At 44.2% G+C, this 27,417-nt stretch overlaps 1 protein-coding gene across 1 annotated transcript in view; it reads left to right on the forward strand.

The window, feature by feature from the left end:
• The first annotated feature begins 1,486 nt into the window (after positions 1-1,486).
• LOC140404969 (exportin-1-like) overlaps positions 1,487-27,417 on the forward strand; it is a 92,618-nt gene continuing 66,687 nt past the window's right edge. The window contains exon 1 of the mRNA XM_072493570.1: positions 1,487-2,034. The gene's annotated coding sequence lies outside the window, so the exon portion shown is untranslated. The remainder of the gene's footprint in view (positions 2,035-27,417) is intronic.

The raw sequence follows: 27,417 nt of genomic DNA on the forward strand, positions 1-27,417 counted from the left end.
AGTGGTTCAAGAAGCCAGCTCATGGACAATAAATGCTGGCCTAACCAGCGACGTCCCCATCCCATAAATGATTTTTAAAAAAAAATTGCACTTTGATCTCTCATTTCATTGCCAACAGAGGGGTAGTTTTAGTTGATTCATAAAGAACACGTGCGTTTAAAAACTGTGGTGCATTAACATATCAAAACACATTTGAGTGAAGACAAGTTTGCACAACAAATCAAAAGATATCCTTAGTATTTGAAATGAAATGAAAATCACTTATTGTCACAAGTAGGCTTCAAATGAAATTACATTCCGGCGCCTATTCGGGGAGGCCGGCGCCTATTCGGGGAGGCTGGTACTGGAAGCAATACCATTTTCACCCCACTCTGCATTCACGCCATGGGGGGGGGGGGTCCGTCGAGGTAGCTGTGTGTCTCACAGTCCCCAACAACCCCACCCACTCAGTAATTTCCCCCCCAAAAAAGTTGCAACTAAAAGCAAAGCAATCAGAGAATTTAAAAAACATACAAATTGTGATTAATGCCTCTATATTTGCTACAACACACTGCAAGGGTAATTGATTCCTGACGACTCCAGAATAACTTCGGACGATTGGTATCTCCGGGGGCGTGCCAGCGTGTGTGCGCCAGCGTTTGAGCCAACACCAAGTAACGCCACACAAAATAACCACATCTCAAAGGCTCCTTTTCCATTGCAGGGGTAGCGAGAGGTGCAGACCCTTTCCCCAAACCGCACAAAAACCTCTGATTCATGGCAAACAACACGCCTGGGCACGAGAGAAAGAAAGGCTTCTGCAATCGGTGGGATGTAGTCCAGTGTTTCCCCTTCCTTCCTTCCCCCTCCCAACGTTACATTATAAAATCAGCTTATGCGTTACTCGTGACGAGTCCCATTCATGAGTAAGAGCGGGGTGTGATTGTTACCTTATATAAATTGCGCGGGTGGAGCGAGAGAGAGTGAAGTGGATGAAACTGGAACAGACTAGATGCACAAATATAATTATTTATTTTTTTAAAAAAGGCCAAGCAATCCATCCCCAGCAACAACAACAAAAAAAATGACTGAAAAAATACCCGTCTGCATGTGTGGAATTGTGGCGGCTGCTACAATGTAGCGCGGTAAAAACCTGCGACTGAAAAATAACAAATGAGCTCCCACCACACCATCAGTTGTATCCAAATGCATCATTCATGGGGTGATTTATGAAAAAATACACATAAATTCGTCTTGCAATAGGTGCAACATGTATTTCACCAGGCGTAGGTTTGGGAAATGGGTGTGTGGATTAAAACCTAACTCATAAATTGTAACTGGGAGTTAAAAAAATAAATTCTTGTTGGGGGAGGGGGGGGGGGCAAATAAAATGTTGGACCGGAACAATAAATGCATTTAGCAAATAGGATATATTTTCTGAGGGGAAAAAAAATTAGGGGTTTTGAATTGGCGGGGCTTTCGGTGGAGCTTCGTGTGTTTCCGTCTTTTTCCGGCTGACTACATGAAGATGGAATCTCCCAGTGAGAACTGGTTGCAACCGGTTGTTGGATTTTTTGTGTGAGGGGAAAAGACGAGCAGCATCGAGGAGAGGGGGATAAAAAAAAGCTACCTACAGTCAGTCCGGGAGGCACGGATACGTTTTTATTTAATAAACCATCCTGCTGCACTTTGTGTAAAAAAACAGCTTTCAGATCCACTGGGAGGTTCAAGGAGCTGGAGCGAGACTCTTTAAGTTTGTGCACATCTTTAAAAGATTAATTTATTTTCAACTCCTGCTTTGAGAGAGAGGAGAGGGGAGGAAAACAGCACGCGTGACACCAGAGAAAAAATATCTTCTATGTTATCATCATCTATTGGTGCAACTGTTGCCAAGTGAAGACTTCTTACTGCAGACCAAAGATACTTCTTTCTATATTGCTCCTGAATTGGAGGGCAGCTTGATTTGTGTGGTGTTTAAAAAAAAATCTATTCCTCGTCCGGGATAAATTGTAACTCCATTCAGGACAATCTCCAGGAGAGATTTACAACCATTAGGTAAGTGGAAGACTTGGCTCTCTATCGGGCATGGGGTTTTATTTCAGGGGGAATGGGGCCTGTATTTTGGCACTCGACACGTTTAGGGGAGTGTCTTTCGTTTTCACTATCGTTTGTTTTGGAGGGCGGTAAATGCCCTCAGAGAAGCACGAGTCGTGCCTTTAAAAAATATATCCTGTGTAGATTATTTCATTTATCAACTGCAGAGTACTATTTTCCCATTATTCTGGTGATAGCAGTTCAATCCTTGACGAAAGAAAAAGGCTTAATTGAAATCCGCCTGTGTGCTGTACAACCAGTGTGGGTTTTGAAAAAATGGTCTATTAACGATACAAAAAAATGAATGGTTTAAAACTCACCTTAATTTGTATGTTTTTTTTTTTAACGTTTTTGAAAATCCTGCCTGCACGAACATGAAGTTGCAGCTACTATCTGCGATTAACCTATAAAGTGTATTAAAAAGTATTTTTTCTTTATGCACCCCCACCCAAAAAAAAACTGGTTAGGGCAACTGTTAGTCTCCGATTTACTTAAACTTTGCACTTTTGTTTTGAACTTTTTGACCTGGACCCCTTACTACGGTTATATAAACTTTCATTTAATTTAATTACTGTTTGTGCATTGCATGCTCTTTGCAGACTAGTTATTTGTGTAATGTAGCTCTGGTGCTGTTTGTGTCTCCTTTTTAAAAAAAAAACACACAAGGAAAACTGTTTCCTGTTAGAATCCTGTCCTGAATTTGCTACTTTAAAAAAAAGACAAATGCACAATCCAAGGAGGAAGGTGGAGATGAATGGTTCTGATTTATTTGCCCTTGTTTGTGTTGTATTTTTTTTTAGTTGATCTTTGTTTTGAGACTCGTGTTTCTTTCCTCCCCCGGGTGGGACTTGGATTGCGCGGTTTCGGTGACGCTCCTTGGAGCTATTGTGAAAACTCCTTTTAAAACCACGTTTTGAACATTACAGACAAGGCGTTCCAAACTCGGGGGTGCGGCAGGAGTTTCCGCCTTCCGGGCCCTTGTCTATTGGGTCTTTTATTTAAGAGTGCCTCCTTGTACGCTGTCTCTGGCTGGCCCTGCAGCTGTCGGTCTCTCCAGTAGGTTGGATCACCCTCGCCGCAAAGTTGCGCAAGGAAGTCTTGAATTCAAATCCTTATTGGTGTGCAAGGCCACATTGCAGTGTCTGCGCACGTGTAGTTAACTGGTTCTTGGCAATCCTGTGAGTTTTAAAACATTTCAAATGCAAACAGGCGTGGCAAATTCATTAAACTTTTTAGTGCTGCCCCGTTTACGGTTTAGTGTAACTGCATGCTGTAAATCGAATATTTTATAGTAGCTTCATACTCTTAAAATCAACATGAAAACAATCCAAGTCTTTAATGGTACCATGTTCAAATGGTCGTTTTTGGACCGCGTGTGTATCAGTTACTCGGAGCACAGTTCCAGTGTGAAGCTGGTGTGGCCTGAATGAATGCAAAGGGACCAGCCAAATGCTGGATTGCAGTTGTGCCTTGCGTTGAAAATTTCGCATGTAAGCCAGGTAATGGTACAAACACACTGCATACAACCATGTAATGACACACTCGGGTTATGGAAATTACGAACCAGTACACTATTCTTACATTGCAGGCACTTGAGGTACCCGATACACATTATCATTAAGTCCTTCATCGAGGACCCAAACCATGTAAGGAATAGGACTAATCTGATGCTACTTCATTCTGCACCTTAAAAGGTTTGCATTTAGTTCAACTTCTGGCATGCCTTAATTCTTAACGTGGTGGGAGCACCCAATTGTGGAAGTTGCACAAAGAATCAATAAAACATTTTATGAACCATTTTGTTTCTAAGCCCCCCCCCCCCCGCAAATGTACTCCAGTATATTTCTGAAGTGCAGTTGTGATTGAGAATAATGCCCGTGGGTTTAAAGGGTGTGCTGGTATTAACACTGGACTAGTAATCCAGAGACCCAGGGTAATGCTCTGGACATTGCGGTTCAAATCCCATCACGGCAGATAGGGGAATTTGAAATCAAATAAAAATCCAAGAAACCCTTGTGGATTTGTCATTAAAAACCCATCTGGTTCATGAATGGAAAGGTCCTCATCCGGTCTGGTCCACATGTGGCTCCAATGACGTTGACTCTTAAATGCCCGATGAGATGGCCCAGTGACACTGACATCTCATAAATTAACTCTTATTTCAATTAAGAGACAATTTAGCGTGGCCAATCCACCTACTCTGCACATTTTCTGGGGTTGTGGGGATGAGACCCACGCAGACACAGAGAGAATGTGCAAACTCCACACGGACGGTGACCTGGGGCTAGGATCAAATCCGAGTTCTGAGCACCTTGATGCAGCAGTGCTAACCACTGTGCCACCCTTGTTGTAAATTGATTTTACAAAGAATTTCCCATTGTGGCTGAGGTAGATTTTGGGTCTGCCTCCTAGCCCAGCCTAAAGAGTAGAAGGCAATGGCGAAACCATAATTTGCACAGGAAACAGGATGAATGAACCAAGGACCTGCCTTCAAACAGAACACTCCTGGGAATAGAATTGCTGTTAATGCAGGCAGTGGTGGCAGCCATTTTGCATACAAGAGCGAGGTAGCACACGTGGTTAGCACCGTGGTTTCACAGCGCCAGGGTCCCAGGTTCGATTCCCCGCTGGGTCACTGTGCGGAGTCTGCACATTCTCCCCGTGTCTGCATGTGCTCTGGTTTCCTCCCACAGCCCAAAGACATGCAGCTTAGGTGGGTTGGCCATGCTAAATTGCCCTTAGTGTCCAAACAGGTTAGGAGGGGTTATGGGGATAGGGTGGAAGTGAGGGCTTAAGTGGGTCAGTGCAGACTCGATGGGCCAAATGGCCGCCTTCTCTACTGTATGTTCTATGCATCTATGAGGTGACTAGACAGGTGTCTGCCAATGGAGAGCTGCTGGCTAGGTTGTTACAAGAATTTCTTTCTCTTCAAATGGGGATTTACTGAAACTAGGCAGTAGAGTCAAAGCAAAATACTGCAGATGCTGGAAATCTGAACCAAAAACAGAAAATGCTGGAAAGACTCCGGTCCGTCAGCATCTTTGGAGAGAGAAACAGAGTTAACACGAGTCTGTATGACTTCGCCCTGAAGAAGAATCAGACAGACTCTAAACGTTAGCTTTGTTTTTCTCTCTCTCTCTCCTTGACTAAATAATGGCAGCTCCAACAATGCAGGTAGTTGTCCCTCAACTAAATATCAACTGGTGTTATGTGCTGCTCTCGAGTGGAGGTGTGTGTGTGACCGTCCAGCTCTCAGCGACAGAGTTCTGCACATGTCAGTGTTGTCACTCAGCTCCTTCAGAAGATTGTTCGCAATAAGTGAAATAATACTCAAGGTAATAAAAATAAAGCATATTGGCTTAAGTTGCTTCAAAAATTACCTGTAGTGGCTAATGGACCGGCAAGGACCATTACTTCATCTTTATTTATTTTACAGTCCAAATTGCTTTCTCCAGATACAAGTGCCACCCAAATTAAAAAAAATCTGTAATTATATTCCTGAGTGTTTATTTTTCACAATTCAAGTGGATTTCAGATGCCCTTTTTAAAAATGTTTTACTGAAACAACATTTTGTTTGTTGGGAGTTTGAAAAAGGGCTCAGTGACTCTTAGGCTGAAGAAAGCTACGGGTGCACATTTTTTCCCTGTTCAGATTGATGGCCTGAGCTACGCTAGCAACGAAGCCTGAAAAATGAGTACTTGGTGAATAATCAAGACCCTCTTTAAATTATGCATGATATTTCTAATTCCTCAAACAATATAATTGGGATTGCAGAATGGTGATACAAATTGAACCAATTAAAACCACTTGGGCCTTTCAGCCTTATCAGGCCATTTAAATGAAAAAAATTAACCCTTGTAACCAATGTTTTTAAGCCCAATTCGCTACTAAAAGAAACAGAACGCCAAGTTCTGCTATTTTCTCTGCCCCTGCATGATAAACTCAGAAGTTTAATGTACTTATTATATTCCAAAAGGACAAAAGATAAATTGGACTACTGGAGGTGCGGTTTTGTGTGTGAGATATTGAACCAAAATTGCACCTGCCCACTCGAGCAGCGCCAAAAGATCTTGTGACGCTATTCAAAGACGACCAGGGGAGTTCTCTGCAGTGCCTTGGTCAGTTTTTATCCGTCGGCATCCCTCAACTCCACTTTTGTCAGATTGCATGTAGTACTTAGCAGGATTTAGATCGTTTGGAGACTTGGGCGGAGAGATGGCAGATGGAGTTTAATCCGGACAAATGTGAGGTGATGCATTTTGGAAGGTCTAATGCAGGTAGGGAATATACAGTGAATGGCAGAACCCTCGAGTATTGAAAGTCAGAGATCTAGGTGTACAGGTCCACAGGTCATTGAAAGGGGCAACACAGGTGGAGAAGGTAGTCAAGAAGGCATACGGCATGCTTGCCTTCATTGGCTGGGGCATTGAGTACAAGAATTGGCAAGTCATGTTGCAGCTGTACAGAAGCTTAGTTAGGAGTATAGTGTTCAATTCTGGTCACCACACTACCAGAAGGATGTGAAGGCTTTGGAGAGGGTGCAGAAGAGATTTACCAGGATGTTGCCTGGTATGGAGGGCGTTAGCTCTGAGGAGCGGTTGAATAAACTCTGTTTGTTCTCACTGGGTCAACGGAGGTTGAGTGGCGACCTGATAAGAGGTCTACAAAATTATGAGGGGCATAGACAGAGTGGATAGTCTGAGGCTTTTCCCCAGGGTAGAGGGGTCAATTACTAGGGGGCATAGGTTTAAGGTGAGAGGGGCAAGGTTTAGAGGAGCTGTACGACGCAAGTTTTTTGACACCGAGGGTAGTGGGTGCCTGGAACTCGCTGCCGGAGGAGGTGGTGGAAGCAAGGACGATAGTGACATTTAAGGGGCATCTTGACAAATACATGAATAGAGGGGTACGGACCCAGGAAGTGTAGAAGATTTTAGTTTAGTCGGCACGGGCTTGAAGGGCCTGTTCCTGTTCCTGTGCTGTACTTTTCTTTGTTCTACTGGATGAAATGTCCTCTAATCAAATAGGGTATTGGGAAAACCAAAGCCTTTGTTTTATATATCACTTGGGATGCGTCCCTGGCAAGAGCAGCATTTGTTTCCCATCCCTAATTGCCCTTGGTCTGAGTGACTTGCTAGGCCATTTTAGAGTGCAGAAGAGTCGACCAGATTGTTGTGGGACTGGAGTCACGTGTAAGTAAAGTCACCATAGTCTCAGATGACCGTGGGCTGCTTTCCCCTTTTGAGGGGGAGAGCTGATGGGTGGCGATTTAACCTGAGGACTATCACACCTTGGGCAAGGGGCAGGGTTGAGAAGGCAGGGTCTCCATTAATAACCTCAGCTGGTACGGGAATTGAGCCCGCGCTGTTAACGCCTCTCTACATCATGAACCAGCTGTCCAGCCAACTGAGTCACATGTAGTCCAGACGGGGTAAGGACGGCAGATTTCCTTCCCCAAAGGACATCAGTGAATGAGATGGCTTTGTACAACAATTGATGATGGCATCAGTAATGGTATGAAGCTATCATTCAATTCTGGATTGAACCCAGGATCCTGGACCTACAAATTGCTGGCCCAGTGATCTCCCCACAGGTCTTTGGTCCCCATGGCAAACTCTGTTCCCTATTCACCAGTTCTATCACTCTCCCTGGCAAATGAGGCTGAACCAGCCATTTGCCAACTCGATTTTGTATTTGAGCCCACAACCCCATCCACTAAGAATACCTAGTTCTATTTCTCCAACATCCCTCCCTCAGGTCATACTTCTTAAACCCTTCTTCAATGAAAAATTGTTCAAGTCAAAAAGCAAGATTGAGAGTGACCTCTCCGTTCTCTTCAACGAGCGTAAAATTCCACATCCTGTGACTGCTGAAGCCAGTCTGGCACGACTGTTTGAAAACCAGCTGTCCCTACCAGCAAAATAGCTTAACTATTCCATTCTGTTCCTGGCTGACCTTCCATGTTCTATCCTCCACTAACTTGAGGTTGTTCAAAACCCCTCCATGGCCTTGCCCTTATTATCTCTATAATCTCATCCAACTGCAACCCCCTCCCAAAATATTTGCACTTCTCTAATTCTAACCTCTTGTGTATCCCCAATTTTAATCACTGAACCATTGGTGGCCATGGAGTGACAAGTGGACTTGAATTACCTCCCTGAACCTCTCCACTTCTTTTCCTTGGTTTGATCAAACCTTGGCTCACCTGCCTTAATATGTCGGTATCAAATGTTCATAAGAATTAGGAGCAAGCGTCGGCCATTCTATCCCTCAGACTGCTCTACCATTCAATCATCTGATTGTGGCCTCAACTCTACTTCCCTGACTGCCTCCTCCCCCATAACCCTTGACACAATTGTCAAATAAAAAATAAATAAATCTGGCGCTAACTAGTTATCTTCGGCACATTCTCCCTGTGTCTGCGTTGGTCTCACCCCTAAATATGTGCAGGGTAGGTGAATTGGCCACGCCAAATTGCCCCTTAATTGGAAAAAAATTGAATGGGTACTCTAAATTTATTTTTCAAAAATGATTCAGCCTACATTTCTTTATGGAGAAGAGAATTCCAAAGACTAATCACCTTCTTGGAGAAATTCCTCCTAATTTCTGTCTTAAATGGAAGATCTCATGTTTTTAATCCATGCCCTCTAGTTCTCAATTCCCTCACGTGGGGAAACGTCCTCAGGATCTACCCCGTCAAGCCCACTCAGAATCTTTTCAATAAGATCACATCTCATTCTTCTAAACTCAGGCACAGCTTGCTCAACCTTTCCTAACACCTTCATCCCAAGAGTGGGTCTAGTGAACTTTCTATGAATAGCTTCCAACATTTTTCTTTAAAAATAAATTTAGTGTATCCAATCCAGTTTTTCCAATTTAAGGGGCAATTTAGCATGGCCAATCCACCTACCCTGCACATTTTTGGGCTGTGGGGGCGAGACCCACGCAAACACAGGGGGAATGTGCAAACTCCACACGGACAGTGAACCAGAGCCGGGATCGAACCTGGGACCTCAGCGCTGTGAGGCAGCAGTGCTAACCCACTGCGCGACCGTGCTGCCTTAATAGCTTCCAATATAACTGTCCCTCCTTTTGAGTATTGAGACCAAAGCTGTATACCGCTCTCTAGGTGGTCTCACCAATGTCTGTACAGCTGTAGCAAGACTTCTCCACTTTTATACTCGGTCCCTCCCCTTGTAATTGAGACCAACATTCTGATTGCCTTTCTAATGTACCTTCATGCTAGCTTTTTGTGATTTATTACAAAGACCCCCAGATTTCTCTGTACCTTGGCTTTCTGTAATCTCTCTCCATTTAGATAAGGTTCTGTTTTTCTGTTCTTGCTGCCAAAATGGGCAACCCCACATCTGCCAATTTTTTGGTCCCTCACGGATACTTTAAAAAATATAAATTTAAAGGACCCGATTCAATTTTTTTTTCCAATGAAGGGGCAATTTAGCGTGGTAAATCCACCTACCCTGCACATCTTTGGGTTGTGGAGGTGAGACCCACGCAGACACAGGGAGACTGTGCAAATTCCACATGGACAGTGGGCCGGGATCGAACCCGGGTCCTCGACGGCGAGAGGCAGCAGTGCTATCCACTGCGCCATCGTGCCGCCCTTTAAGGTAGTCTCTAAAGCCTGTCTCTTATGGGCGGCATGGTAGCACAGTGCGCCAGCGTCCCAGGTGGATTCCCGACTTGGGTCACTATCTGTGCGGAGTCTGCACGTTCTCCTTATGTCTGCCTGGGTTTCCTCCGGGTGCTCCGGTTTCCTCCCACATGTCCCGAAAGACATGCTTGTTAGGTGAATTGGACATTCTGAATTCTCCCTCAGTGTACCCGAACAGGCGTCGGAATGTGGCGACTAGGGGATTTTTACAGTAACTTCATTGCAGTGTTAATGTGTGCCTACGGCAGCACGGTAGCATTGTGGATAGCACAATTGCTTCACAGCTCCAGGGTCCCAGGTTCGATTCCGACTTGGGTCACTGTCTGTACGGAGTCTGCACAACCTCCCCGTGTATGCGTGGGTTTCCTCCGGGTGCTCCGGTTTCCTCCCACGGTCCAAAGATGTGCAGGTTAGATGGATTGGCCATGATAAATTGCCCTTAGTGTCCAAAATTGCCCTTGGTGTTGGGTGGGGTTACTGGGTTATGGGGATAGGGTGGAGGTGTTGACCTTGGGTAGGGTGCTCTTTCCAAAAGCCGGTGCAGACTCGATGGGCCGGATAGCCTCCTTTTGCACTGTAAATTCTATGAAATTCTACTTGTGACACTAAAAAGATTATTATTTTACAAGGTTTTGTTCCTCAGCTCTAATATCTCCTGTAATATTTGGTTGGCTTGATGTCATCTTTTACAGAATTGCCTGTGAAGTGCCTTGGGATGTTTGACAATATTCATGGTATTTAATAATGCGAGTTATTGTAGAGTAAAGGTGACTAGAAAATGAAGTATCTTTACTTTGTGTTGTTGAGACATCATGGGCCATAACTTTCGATAGAGTGGCAATCGACTCCGATTGGCACTCTGCCAGATAGGATTGCCTGGATTTCCAGGCAAGCAATATCTCGCCCGACCTTCAAACTTGGAGCCTGGTGAAATGTGTGTCGTGCAGCACATGCCCGAGGGCTGCTCGATCGCAGGTACATTAGACATGTCCCTTTATTTCCAGGACCTCTGAAACTAGGGGTGGTTGGGGGCAGTGGCAGGTCGGTCAGCAGTTGGGGGAGATTTGGCATTTGGCTCGATTTGGGGGGGGGCGGGGGGTTGGAGGAAAGAGTCCTGTTGGGGTGCCAGTTGGGGGATGTACCCAGAAGCTAGAAGTGGGTTTACTTTGATGTAATATCAGAACCATCCAAAGTTTGCAATTACAATTGCTTTTTCAGAAGGTTCCCAGTGCAAGGCAATTGCTCTTCCTGAGCAGAAGTAAGTCAGAACCAACTAACTCTAACTCGAAGTTGAAGACTTTTCAGAGGCTGCCTGACAGCAGGCTAATTTCCCCAACCTTCCCAAGTGATTCCCATGGAGCTATTGTGTCAGCACTTCCACAGGAGACTGGAAGATCTGGGCCATTGACTCTGAAGCAATATATAACTGATATGATCCTGTTTGGTAATGAATTTATGACCGCAAATTAGTTGGAATTCAATTACAATCTAACAATCACTGGAATAGAAAGTTGCAGTGTTGGATGAAGTTGATAAATAATGGGTTAAATAGTTTTTTAAATGTTTTGTTATTAGGTGCACTATTTTCAAATTGGTTTGATGGAATTACGCACTTCTGGAGTTCTATAACCATAGAATTCCTACAGTACAGAAGGAGGCCATTCGTCCCAGCAAGTCTGTACCAGCCCGCTGAAAGAGTACCCTACCTAAGGCCCACTCTCCCATGCCCTATCCCTGTAACCCTACCTAATCTGCATGCCTTTGGACACAAAGGGGCAATTTAACATGGCAAATCCTCCTAACCTTCACATCTTTGGACATTTTGGAGGAAAGCCACTTGGACATGGGGCAAAAGTGCAAACTCCACAAAAGACAGTCACCCATTCGACCTGGGTCTGTTGGATTTTCCTTTCTTTTTTGAAAAATATTTTATTGAGGCATTTATAGAACAAACACAATTACAGAACAAAACAAGCCAACAGGGCTGCAAATAACTAACTCAACTAAATGCCTAACACCCCACCAACCAGCCCCCAGCTCCCATACCTCCCCATTTTAAACCTCCCCCAACTGCTGACATCTTAACTGTTCTCGAAGAAGTCGATGAAAGGCTGCAACCTCCCAACAAATACAAAATCAATCCCCTTAACAATGCCAATTATCCCATCCTCCCACCACCATAAACAACAGCCCACCTGTCAATATATGCATCCAATAAACCAAACCCTCCCACGGTGGAAACAAAAAAACAAAGGAGAAAAAGGAGTCCGGGACCGTCCATGGTCACCATTGACCTATAGAGTCCCCCCACCCCCCCCCCCCCCTACACTCAATGCCATCCAGCCTCTGAAAGAGTACCGTACATGATACCCAAGAGTTGTACATCCCCCCCCCCCCCCCCCCAAAAAAAGTCTCCAGCTCCTCCCGTCCACTGCCTCTTGTAAAACTCCTCCTCCCAACCTTGGTTCCTTTCCCCCCCCAACTTTCCACCGGCTAGACCCCTCGGACCCTGTTCTGCCAGGCTCCGATGGCTGCAGCCTCTCCCCCCACCTCACTCCCGTTCACTGGCCGGCTTAAACCGGCCAGCGTGGAGGCCCCCGCCCGGGTCCCTTTCCCCCTTGCCCGGCCCTAGGAAAGCCCCCTTTTAGCACACACACCCCACATATCCACCTACACCCCAAAGAGCCCTCATTTCGAGTGACAGTCCCATCCCTTCCCTTGTCCAAATATATACAATATTGGCTCCTTTAGCCCCTGCACCCGCACACAGTGAAACAAAAAAGAAGAAAATACAGTCATGAGGTTACATCGGCACATGGCCATTTTTTAGTTCTGCCACAGTCCTTCTGCCTTCGCAAACTCCTCCGCTGCTTCCGCCGTTCCAAAATAAAAGTCCCTGAGCTTATATGTCACCCTCAGCTTCGCTGGATATACAATGCCGCACTGCACCTTGCTAATGTACAGTGCCCTCTTCACCGGGTTGAAGGCAGCCCGCCTCCTCGCCAGCTCCACCGTAAAGTCCTGGTATACACGTATACCAGCTCCAGCCCACTGCACCACCCGCTTCTGCTTGGCCCAGCACAGGACCTTCTCCTTCACACTGTACCTACGGGAGCACAGAGTCACTTCCCTTGGCTCACTTGCCTTTGGTACAGGCCTCCACAACCGATGAGCCCGATCCAGTTCATATCGGGAGGGATCCTCCCCCAATAGTTTTGCCAGCATCGCGGCAAAATACTCAGTCGGCTTCGGTCCTTCAACTCCTTCGGGCAGCCCCACAGTCCTCAAATTCTGTCGCCTGGATCTGTTTTCCAGGTCTTCCATTTTTCCTCACAGATCCTTGATAATGTCCATCACCTTCCACATCTCCTTCCCCATCGAGGCAAGTTGATCATCGTGCTGCAATAACGTCTCCTCCACTTCCTTCAGCGCCTCCCCTTGCTCTCGCACCTCCACCACTGCGCTCGCCACCGCCGTAGTCACCGGGGAAATCGCCTCCTCCACCAGCGCACTCAAAACCTCCCTCATCTCCTTCCTCACCGTCTCCATGCATTTTGCAAACTGCCTTTCGAATTCCGCAGCCATCACCGTAGTTATTTCTTCAGCCGTAAGCAATGCGGCCTCCCCTGGTGCTCTAGCCTCCATTTTCATTACTGACCCTGCGGTGACCTTTCACTCCCCGACGGACTTTCAGCCGCTTTTTTCACGGCCGTTGTTTTGCTGGTCTTTGACATTCCCCTCCCCTGTGCTGTCTCCCGACTTTTACTGCCTTCGCTGGCCCTAGGACCGGGCGTTAACCCCCGAAAATGCCGTTCCTGAACGGGAGCCCTCCAATGTGCGGCTGCCTCCCGCCCGCCGTCACCGGAAGTCCTCCTCTCTCTTTCCCCCCCCCCCCCCCGTCCCCCACCCCCCACCCCTGTTCTTAATACCACCTTGTCCTGTAGCCCCTGGGGCGGCAGGTGAGGGAAGGACGGTACCCGCTTCCGGATAAAATCCCTCGCCTGCAAATACCGGAACCCATTCCCAGCGGCTCAGTTCGATTTTCATATGGTTTCACTTGTCAGCCTTTCAATGCTAAATGCTGTGAAATGTGCCCAAAATTTGACTGATTTGCGTACAACAGTGACAAGTTGAATCTTTTCTCCTTAGTCAACAAATACAGATGCCTTGAGTTTATAAGATTTGTAATTGAATTTGCCCGCACATCCCAGTTCAACTTATTGGTAGTTAACCAGTGCAAATCATTTACACCAGGACTCCATACAACACTTGAGCAAAGTGTAAATAGGCTACTATTTACAAAGCTAACAATTATGTAATTGGGCAGCCATGTATTAACCAGTGCATCTTTACTTATGGGTTAACATCTATGATTACTGTAAAACTATCTCAATGTTGACTAATGTGAATCACACACAAATAATTGGATGTGTACCAGCAAAAAACATTACCGACACCGTGGTGACTGAATTATCATAGTATTGCAGAATTGGCTGAGCTTCGCTCAGTTATAAAGTTGTATTCACCGCTCAAGATTGTAGATTTACCATGGTTAAATTTGCACTATACATTCAATGTATTGTCAGAACATTGGGCCATCCCTCGGACATGACCATACAATATACAACCTCCAGCTTTGTAGGTTGGCTGTTGTGATGTGGCCCACTCTAGCCTTGCTCTGGAACACCAGGGCCTCAACTCGGATGTGTGCAGGATGAGTAGAATTTCCTGGTCTTGTCTGTTGTTTTACCTCGTCCTAGCTTAACTGACCTTGCATTATGTTATTTCTTTACGTTATTAGTTAACAGTTCAAGCACATTTTCTTAAACTCTAGAACCTTGCAGGTTTTGCACTCACCAGGTTTTCACTATTTTCGAGAACTTTCCACGGTTTTCTGAAATAATCATGTCAGAAATTATATAATTTATTTTGCAACAGTTGAGCTTCTATGTATGTACACCTTTTCCTGTTTGTTTTGATTACTTAAATTGTGATTTTGAAAAACACTGGCATGATTTAATTAATCTTCCAAATTTCTTGTTTTCCACGTTCACCCATCTACATGGCTCTGCTTTGACTGGGTTAGTTCATTTTTGTAGTTAAGGACTTTTAAGAACAGCTGTGCTAGAATGTATAAATCCTTTCACTGCGAAACGATTTCTAAGAATCTACGCCTTGACCCCGTGATTTCTCGAGGCCAATGTGTACAGCTTTTCGACACAAATGTTAATAATTGTATACCGTATGAAAAAGCACCTTCAAGGTGAATGGTAACAGGAAGGCAATGAGGAGGTGGTAAGAAAAAATTGATAAATGAAAGATCCTAACAGCAATCCGCGTATTGGGAGAGGGAACAATGGACGGTTTCTGTCCCAAAGGTAACCGGCCAACTCCAGAGAAGATGGATACTTTGTTAAACTTGAGGTATCTGGCATAGAACATTTCAGAAAGAGATATTCGTAAACAATCAGGATGTCAATTCAATGTGAAGCTAAGATCGTTCTTGGATAGAAGTTCACAATGTCACTTTATTACTGTTTTACGGACTACAAAGAGGTTGTTATTGCCTGGAGTTCAAGAGCCAAGGCACCTGCAGGACTGATACGGGAGAGTTTACGGTGCGATGCTGCAAAGAGGTGGCTCCTGACACCTGTTTATTTAGCACGGGCCAGCATTCGCAAAGCTTCGTATTGCTTTGTATCTGAAATAATGCAATTCGGATAGGTTTGAGATGGCTTCGTGTTAGTGGTGGGAGCTAGTTTGTCCCTTTTGCCATTTGTGGGTCCAGGCCATGGCGTTATGCGTCAGGATATTGGAGAGTTATGATTCTTTTGTCTGAAGCCAGATAAACTAACGAGAATATACTGTATTTGATATCCAGTGGGTAGCAAGGCAGAAGTAGACATACGGCAGTGGAGTAGTCCACTTTAATTACATTCCTGTACTGTTTCTTGCCTAGTTACAACCAACATCACCTTGATTGTAGGTCATAGTTTAAAAAAAATAAATTGAGAGTACCCAATTATTTTTTTCCCAATTTAAGGGGCAATTTAGCGTGGCCAATCCACCTACCCTGCACATCCCTGAGTTGTGGGGGTGAGACCCACGCAGACACGGGGAGAATGTGCAAACTCCACACAGACGATGATCCGAGGCCAGGATCGAACCCGGGTCCTCAATGCCGTGAGGACGCAGTGCTAACCACTGCGCCACCATGTTGTCCACGGAATTCCCTGATAGTTGAAGGTATTAAACAGATGCCTGGTTGTACTGAGAAGCATAGATCGTAAGACACCAAACTTGATCTGTTGTTAGATAACTTGAGCTTTGGGCTGTGGTATAGTTTGGGAACTCCAATTGGTCTTTGGACCTTCGCCATAGGGAAAGGGAGAATTGGACGGTGTTCCTGCTGTTGGTTGTGCAGGGCACTTCTGTTGCAAAGTACGTGTGTGCTTGTATAAGTATTTGCATGTGTATATGTTTGTGTTATAAAGGAGAAGAAAATCTATAGGCTACCAGCTGAGCCAGCAGGGCGTTCGCTGCTATTAACATTCAATATTGCGGAAACCAGTTCCCAGCATAAGTTTGCAAAAGTTGCAACGGATGTTGTTAAGCACTAGAAGTCTGAATTGAAGTTTGGTCACATTTCGTAATTACATAGAAAAACATAGAAAAATACAGCACAGAACAGGCCCTCCGGCCCACGATGTTGTGCCGAACCTTTGTCCTAGATTAATCATAGATTATCATTGAATTTACAGTGCAGAAGGAGGCCATTCGGCCCATTGAGTCTGCACCGGCTCTTGGAAAGAGCACCCTACCCAAGGTCAACAAATGTAAGGAATCACAACCAAGTTGCGTGCTGCAGTGAGAACAACAACCACATGGATTTTGGTGGTGTTGATTTGAGGTATAAATGTTGCGTAGGGTGCCTGTATGGTGCCACAGATCTGTTATACCCATTTAAGGGGGAACACGGGACTTCCATTTAATATCCTGTTTCAAGGAATGGCATCTCCAGCAGTGCCCTTCGTATTGTGTAGGAGTATCAATCTATTATCTGCTCAAACATCTGGAGTGGGCCCCTCGGGTGAGAGTATAACAAACTCTGACACTTGCAATGTAGGATTTGGTGCTTTTATCTCAACACTGTGTCTAGTTTATGAAGGTCTTTTTAATGAAGTTTACTTTTTTTGTATGTATGATAGAATTCCTTGGAAAAAGATTGAGTGGCTGGTATTGATTTTTAAAATTTGGTAAGGTTCCATGTATACTTTTCTCAAAGGAAGTGAGAATTAAATTAAAGGTAGTTCATTGACGATGTGGGTATCACTGGCAAGGCCAGCATTTATTGCCCATAGTTGTCCTTAACAGAGTGGCTTGCTAGGCCACTTCAGAGGGCATTGAAGAGTCAACCACATTGTTATTGGTCTTGAGTCAGATGTAGGCCAAACCACATAAGAGTGGTATATTTTAGAAACATAGAAAATAGGTGCAGAAGTAGGCCATTCAGCCCTTTAGCCTGCACCATCATTCAATTTGATCATGGAAATTCAGTATCCCACTCCCGCTTTCTCTCCATAACCTCTTGAATATATCCAACAAACTGGCCCCAACAGCTTTCTGTGGTTGCTTAACAGATCCAGTGTCCCAGGTCCGATTCCCGGCTTGAGTCACTGTCTGTGCGGAGTCTGCGCTTTCTCCCCGTGTCTGCGTGGGTTTCCTCCCACAGTCCAAAGATGTGCAGGTTCGATGAATTGGCCACGATAAATTGCCCTTAGTGTCCAAAAATGTTAGGTGGGGTTACGGGGATAGGGTGGAGATGTAGGGTGCTCTGTCCAAGAGCTGGTGCAGACTCGATGGGCCGAGTGGTCTCTTTCTGCACTATAAATTCTATGAATTCCACAACTGTCTGAGAGAAGACGTTCTTCTTCATCTCAGTCCTGAATGGTTTGCCCCTTATTCTGAGGCTGTGACCCCTAGTTCTGGACGTCCCCAACATTGGGAACATTCCTCTCGCATCTAGCCTATCCAGTCCCTTCAGGATTTTTATGTTTCTATGAGAACACCTCCCAATCTTCTGAACTCCAGTGAGTACAAGCCCGATCGATCCAGTCTTTCTTCATATGTCAGTCCTGCTATCCTGGGAATTAGGCTGGTGAACCTTCGCTGGACACTCTCAATAGCAAGAATGTCCTTCCTCAAACTAGGAGACCAAAACTGCACACAATACTCAGTGTGGCCTCACCAAGGCCCTATATAACTGCAGCAAGGCATCCAGACTCCTATACTCAAATCCTCTCCCTATGAAGGCCATTAGCTTTCTTCACCGCCTGCTGTAACTGCCAACCTTCTCTAAAGGATTTAGGTGAACCAATAGGTTTTTATGCCCGTCCTTTAGTTACATGATCACAATTGCTCATACTAGCTTCTTATTCCAATTTTTTTTATTAACCGGACTTAAATTGCTCAGCAGCTATTATGGAATTTGAATGCTCCTCTCCCGATCTTTAGATAAGACCTTGTGATTGTTACAGGTGCCATATTCCATATCCTACTGTTCGAAACTGACCGAGGAATTGAGGCTGAAGGGAAGTCGGTCAAAATGGAAGCATACTTTGTATTATTCTAATGGGCACACCAGCGCTGTCACCCAGTGGATCATCAACAGTGATATCAAGCGGCACTTACTCAGCAATAATCTGCTCACTGACGTTCGGTTTGTGTACAACCCAGGGTCACTCGTCTCCTGGCCTCATTACAGCCTTGGTTCAAACATGGGCAAAAGAATTTCAGGGGTGAGGCGAGAGTGACGACTGCCCTTGACATCAAGGCAGTTTTTGATTGAGTAAGGCATCAAGACGGCAGCACGGTGGCACAGTGGGTGAGCCCTGCTGTCTCACGGCGCTGAGGGCCAGGTTCGATCCCGGCTCTGGGTCACTGTCCGTGTGGAGTTTACACATTCTCCCTGTGTTTGCATGGGTTTCGCCCCCACAACCCAAAGATGTGCAGGGTCGGTGGATTGGCCACGCTAAATTGCCCCTTAATTAGAAAAAATGAATTGGGTGCTCTAAATTTATATTTAAAAAAAAAAAAAGTAAGGCATCAAGGAGCCCTAGCAAAAGTGGAGTCAATGAGAATGTGGTGGGAAACTTCCCACTGGTTGGAGTCATACCTAGCACAAACGAAGTGTGGTGAGCCATCTCAGTCCTGCGACATCGCTGCAGGAGTTTCTCAGGATAGTGTCCCAGGCCCAACCATCTTCAGCTGCCTCATAAATGACCTTCTTTCCAACATATGGTCAGATGTGGGGATGCTTGCTGATGATTTCACAATGTTCAGCATCTTTCTCAACTCTTCAGACACTGAAGCAATACATGTCTAAATGCAGCAAGACTTGGACAATATCCAGGCTTGGGCTGACGAGTGGAAAGTTACATTTGTGCCACACACGTGCCAGGCAATGACCATTTCCAATAATAGAATCAAACCATCATCCCATGACATTTAATGGCATTACCATTGCTGAATCCTCACTATCAACATCTTGGGGTTTACTATTGACCAGAAACTGGCCATATAAATACTGTGGCTACCAGAGCTGGTCAAAGGCTAGGAATCCTGCGGCGAGTAACTCACCTCCTGACTCCCCAAAGCCTGTTCACCATCTGCAATGCACAAGTCGGGAGTGTGATGGAATACTCTCCACTGGCCTGGATGAGGGCAGCACCAACAACAAGCTTGACACCATCCAGGGCAAAGCAGCCTGCTTGATTAGCATCCCTTGCACAAACTCCGCCCACCACTGTCACACAGTAGCAGCAGTGTGTACCATCTACAAGATGCAATGCAGGAACTCACAAAGGCTCATAGAAAATAGAACCAGGAGGAGGTTGTTCGGCCCTTCGAGCCTGCTCCACCATTCATTATGATCATTTAAAAAATAAAAATAAAAATTTTTTTTTTTTTTTATTAGAGTGCCCAATTATTTAATTTTTCCAATTAAGGGGAAATTTAGTGTGGTCAATCCACCTACCTTGCACACCTATTGGGTTGTGGAGGTGAAACTCACACAGACACGGGGAGAATATGCAAACTCCTTCATTCATTATGATCATGGCTGATCATCAAATGCAATATCCTGATCCTGCCTCCCTCCCCATATTCCTTGATCTCTTTAAGTTCTTATGTAGCACCTTCCAAATCCATGATTTAGATGAGGGCAACAGCAGTAGATACGTGGGAACACCACCTGGAAGTCGTCCCCCCCCCAAAGTCACTCACCACCCTGACTTGGAATTATAAAGCCATTCTTCTACTGTCGCTGGGTCGAACTCCTTTCCTAACAGCACTGTAGGTGTACCTACATCTCCGCGACTACAGTGGTTCAAGAAGGCAGCTCACCACCACCGTCTCAAGATCTGTTGTACCTTTTTATTACTGTAAAGTTTAAATAATCTGGATTTGGGGATTGAGGGAAAATTTACTGTTTCAAATGGAGTGTTTGATAAATTGTGGGCTCAAATTGTGAAAAGCTAAATCTGGAGCATAGGTGGGCAGATGAATGGCAGATACAGTTCAACTTAAGAAGTACTAAGCACGATTAAAGACTTTGAGTAGACCAGCAATGGTACTGTGATATTTATGTACCTACCTCCATTAAAAGTGGCAACATATATCATTGAGTGTAAAAAGGCAAATAAAATTATAGATTTTATTTATTCAAGTGATGTAGCTGTTGCTGACTAGTCCAGCGTTTATTGCTCTTGATCTGCCACTCATCTATGAGAGACTGCTATACTTGAGCTTTGGTTATGTGAATTTGGAATCCGTACACTTAATGGTTGATATATGGGGATGTTAAGGGCCCTGGATGGTGGGAAGGGCTATTGGTGTTCCTCCTGTGTTTTGTATGGAAGATGAAATAAGCAAGTTTGGGCACCAAATTACAGGAATTATAAAAATAATGGAAATGTTGCTTGCCTGTTTACATGGACACCTGTCAAGACTTGAGAGGTTGTTTCAGTTGTGAAGAGGGACTGGAAAGGTTAGGGTAGAAGTATTAAGAAAGCAAAGGAAGTTTGTATTGGTAAACATTAAAAATAAGATATAGTTTAACATTGGTTTAATTTAATGTTTCTGTGCCTGGAAGGTTTATGGTTAGATTCATGCTGGACATAGGTGGCTGTTAGATTCATGCTGGACATAGGTGGCTGTATGTGTGGAGGTTGGTTAGTTCCAACTGTGTTTCTGTTGTGCTTGGAGAAGGCTACTGCATGAAGAATAAATAAACCAGCAGCGGTTGCTTAGTAACTGGGGCCTTGTAAGGTTGAGAACTTTTTTTCTAATTTTAGCTGAATGTGTGGGCAGTTGGAGATGGGTAGTGAGAGGGAAGGCAGCTTTGCTAGAACCATTTGCTTTAGAAGGCTATCGCTCTTTGCTTTGCTAGAAGAAAAACCATACCATGGAGTAACAGTTAAAGTGCAGAGATCTGAAATTAAGGAAACTAGAGAAAGAAAGAGAAGTTTCTAAGATATCGCAGATTAAAGGTACTCTAACAGAGCACTGTTCGGTAAAGACAGACTGAACTGAGAAGAAGTCAGCACCAGAAAGAAATCTGCATTTTCTTTTCAGGTTTGAGATTTTGCTAAGCCTGTGGAATGCGAGTTGAAATAACTGTGGAAATTGATGACTGAATCTCAGAGTTTGTGCAAAAGCAGTTCAGACAAAGGAAAACTAAAAAGGGGGGCTCATATAAAATCCTGGACTGGATCCCCTGCTAAGTGAAATGGAAGCTTTGTAGTGGAGGCTTTGTTTAAAAGTGCAATTTGGAAAACCTGGGTTGGATTTCAGAATGCAAACCGCTAAGGGAAAGCATTATTGCAAGAGAAGATTTTAAAGTGTGTTTTTGGGAGCGAAATTTGAAAATTCTCATGTGACATGACCATCATCTGGGAGGAGACATCCACAAACATTCACTCGTGGTTCAGAGTGGAGAGTGTATTCACCTGCAATCCTATTTTGTGCTGAAAAGGAATTGGGACCATTGTAGATTAAGATGCACTTTGTAATCACTGTTAATCCTAAAACCTGTGTGGAATTGTTAAACTGCAAGGAATAAAGGCGTACTGGATCATCCAATTTTTTTCTTGTTAAAACTAATTAGCGGTCCCGTGACTCTGTTCCTCCATGTTCTATAAAACTAAAGTAAAATATATGGTCTTTTGAGCTAGGGTTCCATTCTGGGATCTTCATACCCAGTTATAACATCAACTGGGACCATAACAGAAGGTAAATTCGTAACCTGATGTAGATCCTAAGGGTTATGAAGAATTATTGTGACCAATCAATGAGATGATAATGAGGGTAAAAATTTAAGATCATTCTCAAAGCAAACTATCATCAGTTAACTGGTGCATTCTCCGTAGCAACACCTCTACGAATCAGAGTCCACTTGCCAGCCAAATGCCATTCCTATGCAGTATCAATTGTTCTTCCCTTTACATTTGGTATTCTTGCCAATTGGCCTGATGACTGGGGGGAAAAAAATCTTCCAACACAGTGTTTTTTTTCCCCCCAGCAATGCTCAAAAAGAAGGCAACATGAAAATGAAAATCGCTTATTGTCACAAGTGGGCTTCAATGTAGTTACTGTGAAAAGCCCCTAGTTGCCACATTCTGGCGCCTGTTCGGGGAGGCTGGTACGGAAATTGAACCGTGCTGCTGGCCTGCCTTGGTCTGCTTTAAAAGCCAGCAATTTAGCCCAGTGTGCTAAACCAGCCCCAGGATTTTTTTAAAAAGGTAGTTATAATGGAATTCTTTGTCACAAGTATTCTTAGAACCATAGAATCCCTACAGTGCCGAAGGAGGCCATTCAGCCTATCGAGTCTACATTTACCCTCTGAAGGAGCATTCTACCTAGGCCCACACCCCCAATCTATTCCAGTAACCCCACCTAACCTTTTTGGAAGGGATAATTTTGACACGGCCAATCCACCTAACCTGCACATCTTTGGACTGTCGGAGGAAACCGGAGCACCCAGAGGAAAAGCACGGCCACACTGGGTGAACTCCACACAGTCAACCAAGGTCGGAGTCTAGCCTGTGTCCCTGATGCGTAACCACAGTGCACCCCTATTCTTGAAACTCGGTTCATGATTTCCTTGTAAGGGGCGGCACTGTGGTGTAGTGGTTAGCACTGCTACCTCGCGGCACTGAGGGCCCTAAGTCACTGTCCGTATGGAGTTTGCACATTCTCCCCGTGTCTGTGTGTGCCTCACCCCCCACAACCTGAAGATGTACAGGGTAGGTGGATTGGTCATGCCAAGTTGCCCCTTAGTTAGAAAAATTAAAATTTAGAAAAAATAATTTCCTTATAAGGGGGAATTAGATGCTTACAAATAAAATAGGACCAGTACAAGGTACTAGTTTACACGGGGGAGAAAATCCCATATAATTTATCTCATCATAACTCTGGCATTAAACTAGTTTCTTTTTCTGTGCCTATTTTTATTTACAAGCATTTAATTCCCCCTTGCAAGGAAATTATTTTTTCAAAATTGTAATTTTCCTAATTAAGGGGCAATTTAGCATGGTCAATCCACCTACCCTGCGCATCTTTTGGGTTGTGGAGGTGAGACCCACACAGACCAGGAAAATAGTACGGATAGTGATCCGGAACTGTGATTGAACCTGGGTCCTCGGAGCCATGTGGCAGCAGTGCTAGCCACTGTGCTGCCCGGAATTGTACTTTTGATGCAAATTGCCCCCATCCCTGTAGTGAAAATAATTGGGACTGGAATAATTTATCCTCCCTCTCTTGATGTAACATTCTAATCTAGGACACTGAACTGTGAGAAAACTGAAACTGTTGCCTGTGATTGCATTTCTTGTTACTTAGTCACAATTAGGTAATACCAATCTCTCAATGGAGGTTGCCCTTCATGTAAAGCCAACCTGTCTGCTTGGAAAATGAGGACATGGATTTTCTGCTCTCGAAGCTGATGGCAACTTCATTAAAAGAAATGGGTTTCCGTTACAATTGGGGAGAATTGTAAACTTGAGATGTCTAATTTATTGCTACAATACATCCGAGGGGAGCTAAATATGTTGAGTTGCTAATTCCTTGATTGTGAAGTTGAGCATAGTGTACCACTGGGACATTCTCCCATTCCACTAAGTTTTCAATTTTGAAAAGATTTCCAGTTGGTCAAATTATACCCTCAAAGGCAAAATACTGCGGATGCTGGAAATCTAAAATATAGACCGAAAACGCTGGGAAAAACCCAGCAGGTCAGGCAGCATCTGTGGAGAGAGAAAGGAGTTAATGTTTCGAGTCCGATATGACTCCTATATTAGTCAGGACACCAATGATGATTCCGTCACCTCCTTCAAAATAGGATATTTTACACCCACCTGAGCTCTGTACTCTCTCCAGTACCGCAGAAGAGTTTACTGTTCTTTTACCAGCAATGCACACAATAAAATAGGTGTGGTAACATCTGTGCTGACCTTTTTCCTCAGAAAGGCACTATGCAACAGTAAGAAGTTCTTTCCTGTGAAATGGAGTATTAATTAATAAGTGAGAGACTCTGAAGATGGGGAAATAAAGAGTCAAATTATACCGCCTGGGAATTTAATTTGTGACTGATCACAGCATGAGCAACTTTTAGAATCATAGAATCCCTACAGTGCAGAAAGAGGCCATTCGACCCATCGAGTTTGCACCGACCCTTTGGGAGACCACCCCACCTAGGCATAACCCCCCTCCTGGGAACTCGCCCTAAGGGGCAGTTGAGCATGTCCAGTCCACCTAACCTGTACATCTTTGGCCTGTGCGAAGGAGGAAACTCTTGCGGGGAGAAAGTGCAAGCTCCACCCTTACGCTGTGAGGCAGCAGTGTTAACCATTGCCTCACCGTGCTGCCCCATTTTAATTGGGAAATTGTATCGCTGAGCATTCTGATCTATGTTGCAGCCTGAGATCTGTGCTGTCTTAAATATTTAAGATTGTTTGGATTTCATGTTGTGTAATCCAACCAATTTAGTCCTTGGTTGTTTTTAAAAAAAAATGTTTTACAGCAGGTTCTTTGTGTGAACCCAGACATGGTTTCATTTAAATGTTACATTTGAATAAGTAAACATTGCCTGATAAGCCAGGGGCTTGGGAGGACAAATTGCTTTCAATTGACCCTCCCTGAAGTGTTTTGTGTTGTTTTACACATGTGATGCAATAGATCAAATATAAGAGGGAAAAGTGCAGGAAAACACCTCTTTGGAGAGAAAAACTGAGATTAATCTTTCAAGTACTGATAAAAGTCATTGACCTATTGGCAAGCTTTTGGGAAAACAACAATTTGGACAGATGCCATTGCCTTGAGGACTTGTATACCTGGGTGAAGCATGATTGTCGTGGGAGGAGTTAATTATTTTTTGATATATATTCCCTGAAGAATGTTGGGTTTTATTTGTCCTGACATTATTATGGCTTCCATGTTCCACATCTTCTGATGTGACATTTCAATGAAGGTTTCTTGTCTTAGTTAAAATTTTGTAGAAATACATGCATGGGCAATGTTTGGACTGTGTTCTCCCTTCGGACAAATGGGTTCGCGGAAAGGGTGTTTGTCTTTCTAGGTGTGTACTGCTGCTGGTGTTTCTGCACTGGCCCTACTGGTTTGGAATTGGCGTTGCTCCCAGAAATGTCATTCCGTATTCCAAATACTACCCTGAATTAGCAGAAATGGTTCCCAAATCAGTCAAACTCTTTAACGAAATGATTTCTGCTGGCTGCACTCCTTTGATGCATCCAACCACACCTGCACAGTTAGAATGAAACTAGAGCTTAAAAGAGCTCATACCTATCTGGAAAATTTTGAGATGAATGTAAAGATGCACTTGAGGGGAAGCCAGATAAACTCGTGAGGGAGAAAGGAATCAAAATGTAGATGGGGTTAGATGAAGAGGGAGGAGGCCCATCTGGGACATATGCCAGTTGATCCAAAGAGCCTGTTTCTGTCCCCTAAATACTATTTAATAGGTCACGCACAGCTGATTGCTTCTGCTACATCTTTCACTGACCCATGTCCCATTAAAAATCTTATGAACCTCTAAGAGAGGTAATGATGGTGGAGAAATGGGGACAATGTATACCATTGTAAAACATGGAGGAGCAGAGGAACTTGGGATTAGATATACAAATCTGTCAAAAAGGAGATTTTGATATAATTTAAAAATGTAATATGGGATAATAGTTTTGTAAATCAGGGCGTGGAATGCTCCCACTTTTAATGTCCCAAGTTACTTCACGAGAATAATCTCAAACAATATTTGATACTGAGCTACACAAGACATTAAGACTGTGAGATAGGTAATATTAAAGGGCATCTTGAAAGAAGAGAGAGGGGCTTTGAGGATTGGAATTCAGAGCTTGGAATCCAAGATGGTGCGGTGAACGTACAAGAGTCCAGAACTGGAGTGGTGGTGGAGTTGCAGCGTGATCGCAAGGCTGTAGTATTGGAAGAGGAGGAGGTGAGTAGAGAAGTGGAGGGATTTAAAAACCAGCCTAGGAACCTTGGCAGACTGGGAGCTGTTTAGGTGAGTGCCACGGAGGGGGGGGGGGGGGGGGGGGGAATGCAGGCAGCATAAAAACAAAAAGTGACGTTAACTAATCAATGATTTGAATTGGTTTTTCAGTCAGAATAATGGGTTCAATTTTGGGCACATTAAGTTCAGTGACAAGACTGGAGAGGTGAAAAATTAGATTAAATGTGGTTTCAGCCATGTGAAGCTTAAGTTACGGAGAGGAATTGGAGAAATGTTTACAGAGGATAAAGAAATATGATAAAACTCCACTTTGAATTAACTTTGAAAAAAGTTGGGCGGTGAGTGCAGATGCACTGGTTGGAAAGTGGATTTGCAGTTATGAAAAGAATGGAGTGATGGGACGTCTTAATGCAAAGTGCATTGTTGGCACTAGGAATCTCCCGCCAGGGACTGTAGTGATGGAGAATCCATTATAACTTTTTTTTTTAAAAAAGGAAGCAGAAAAGGTGTGGCGTGGTGATGACGCAAGAGGAATGAACGTGTTGCTTTGAGTGATCTGGCAGAGGCAGATCGAATAGCATCCTGAACTGTGAAATTGTAGAATTCCAATCTGGCTCTATATTGCAGGAAATTGTATTCATGCCAATATTCTACAACATGATGGAACTCCAGTGATGTTCTCCCTTTTTTTTTTTGGATTATTAAAAATATCTTTCACCGAATGTGTGCATGGCTGGCAAGATGAGTGGTTGTTGCCCATCCCTAATTGCCCTTGTGAAGGTGGTGCTGCATTCCATGTTGCCCATCTGTTAGGATACCAGACCCCAGCTTTTGTTAGGATACCAGATGGGAACCTCAAACAATCTTTCTATTTGTAAACTGTGAGAAAGGACCAATTAAGATAATTTTTTATGTTAAAGCAAACTTTAATTGAAACGCAGAATTTGCCACATTAATGTCAAGGAAAATAGTTTGACAATTACCAGTTAAACAGTTCTTAAACAAAAGGGGGAGGGGGGGACCTACTATCTACACCTGCCACTAATTCCAATTGAGCAAACCAATACAATTCAAATGCCACTTTGAAGTTAACACAACAGGTTTACATGTGATCTTCTTTGTAGATACTTT

This window comes from Scyliorhinus torazame, chromosome 2, assembly GCF_047496885.1.
Source record: "Scyliorhinus torazame isolate Kashiwa2021f chromosome 2, sScyTor2.1, whole genome shotgun sequence".
Lineage (NCBI taxonomy): Eukaryota > Metazoa > Chordata > Chondrichthyes > Carcharhiniformes > Scyliorhinidae > Scyliorhinus > Scyliorhinus torazame.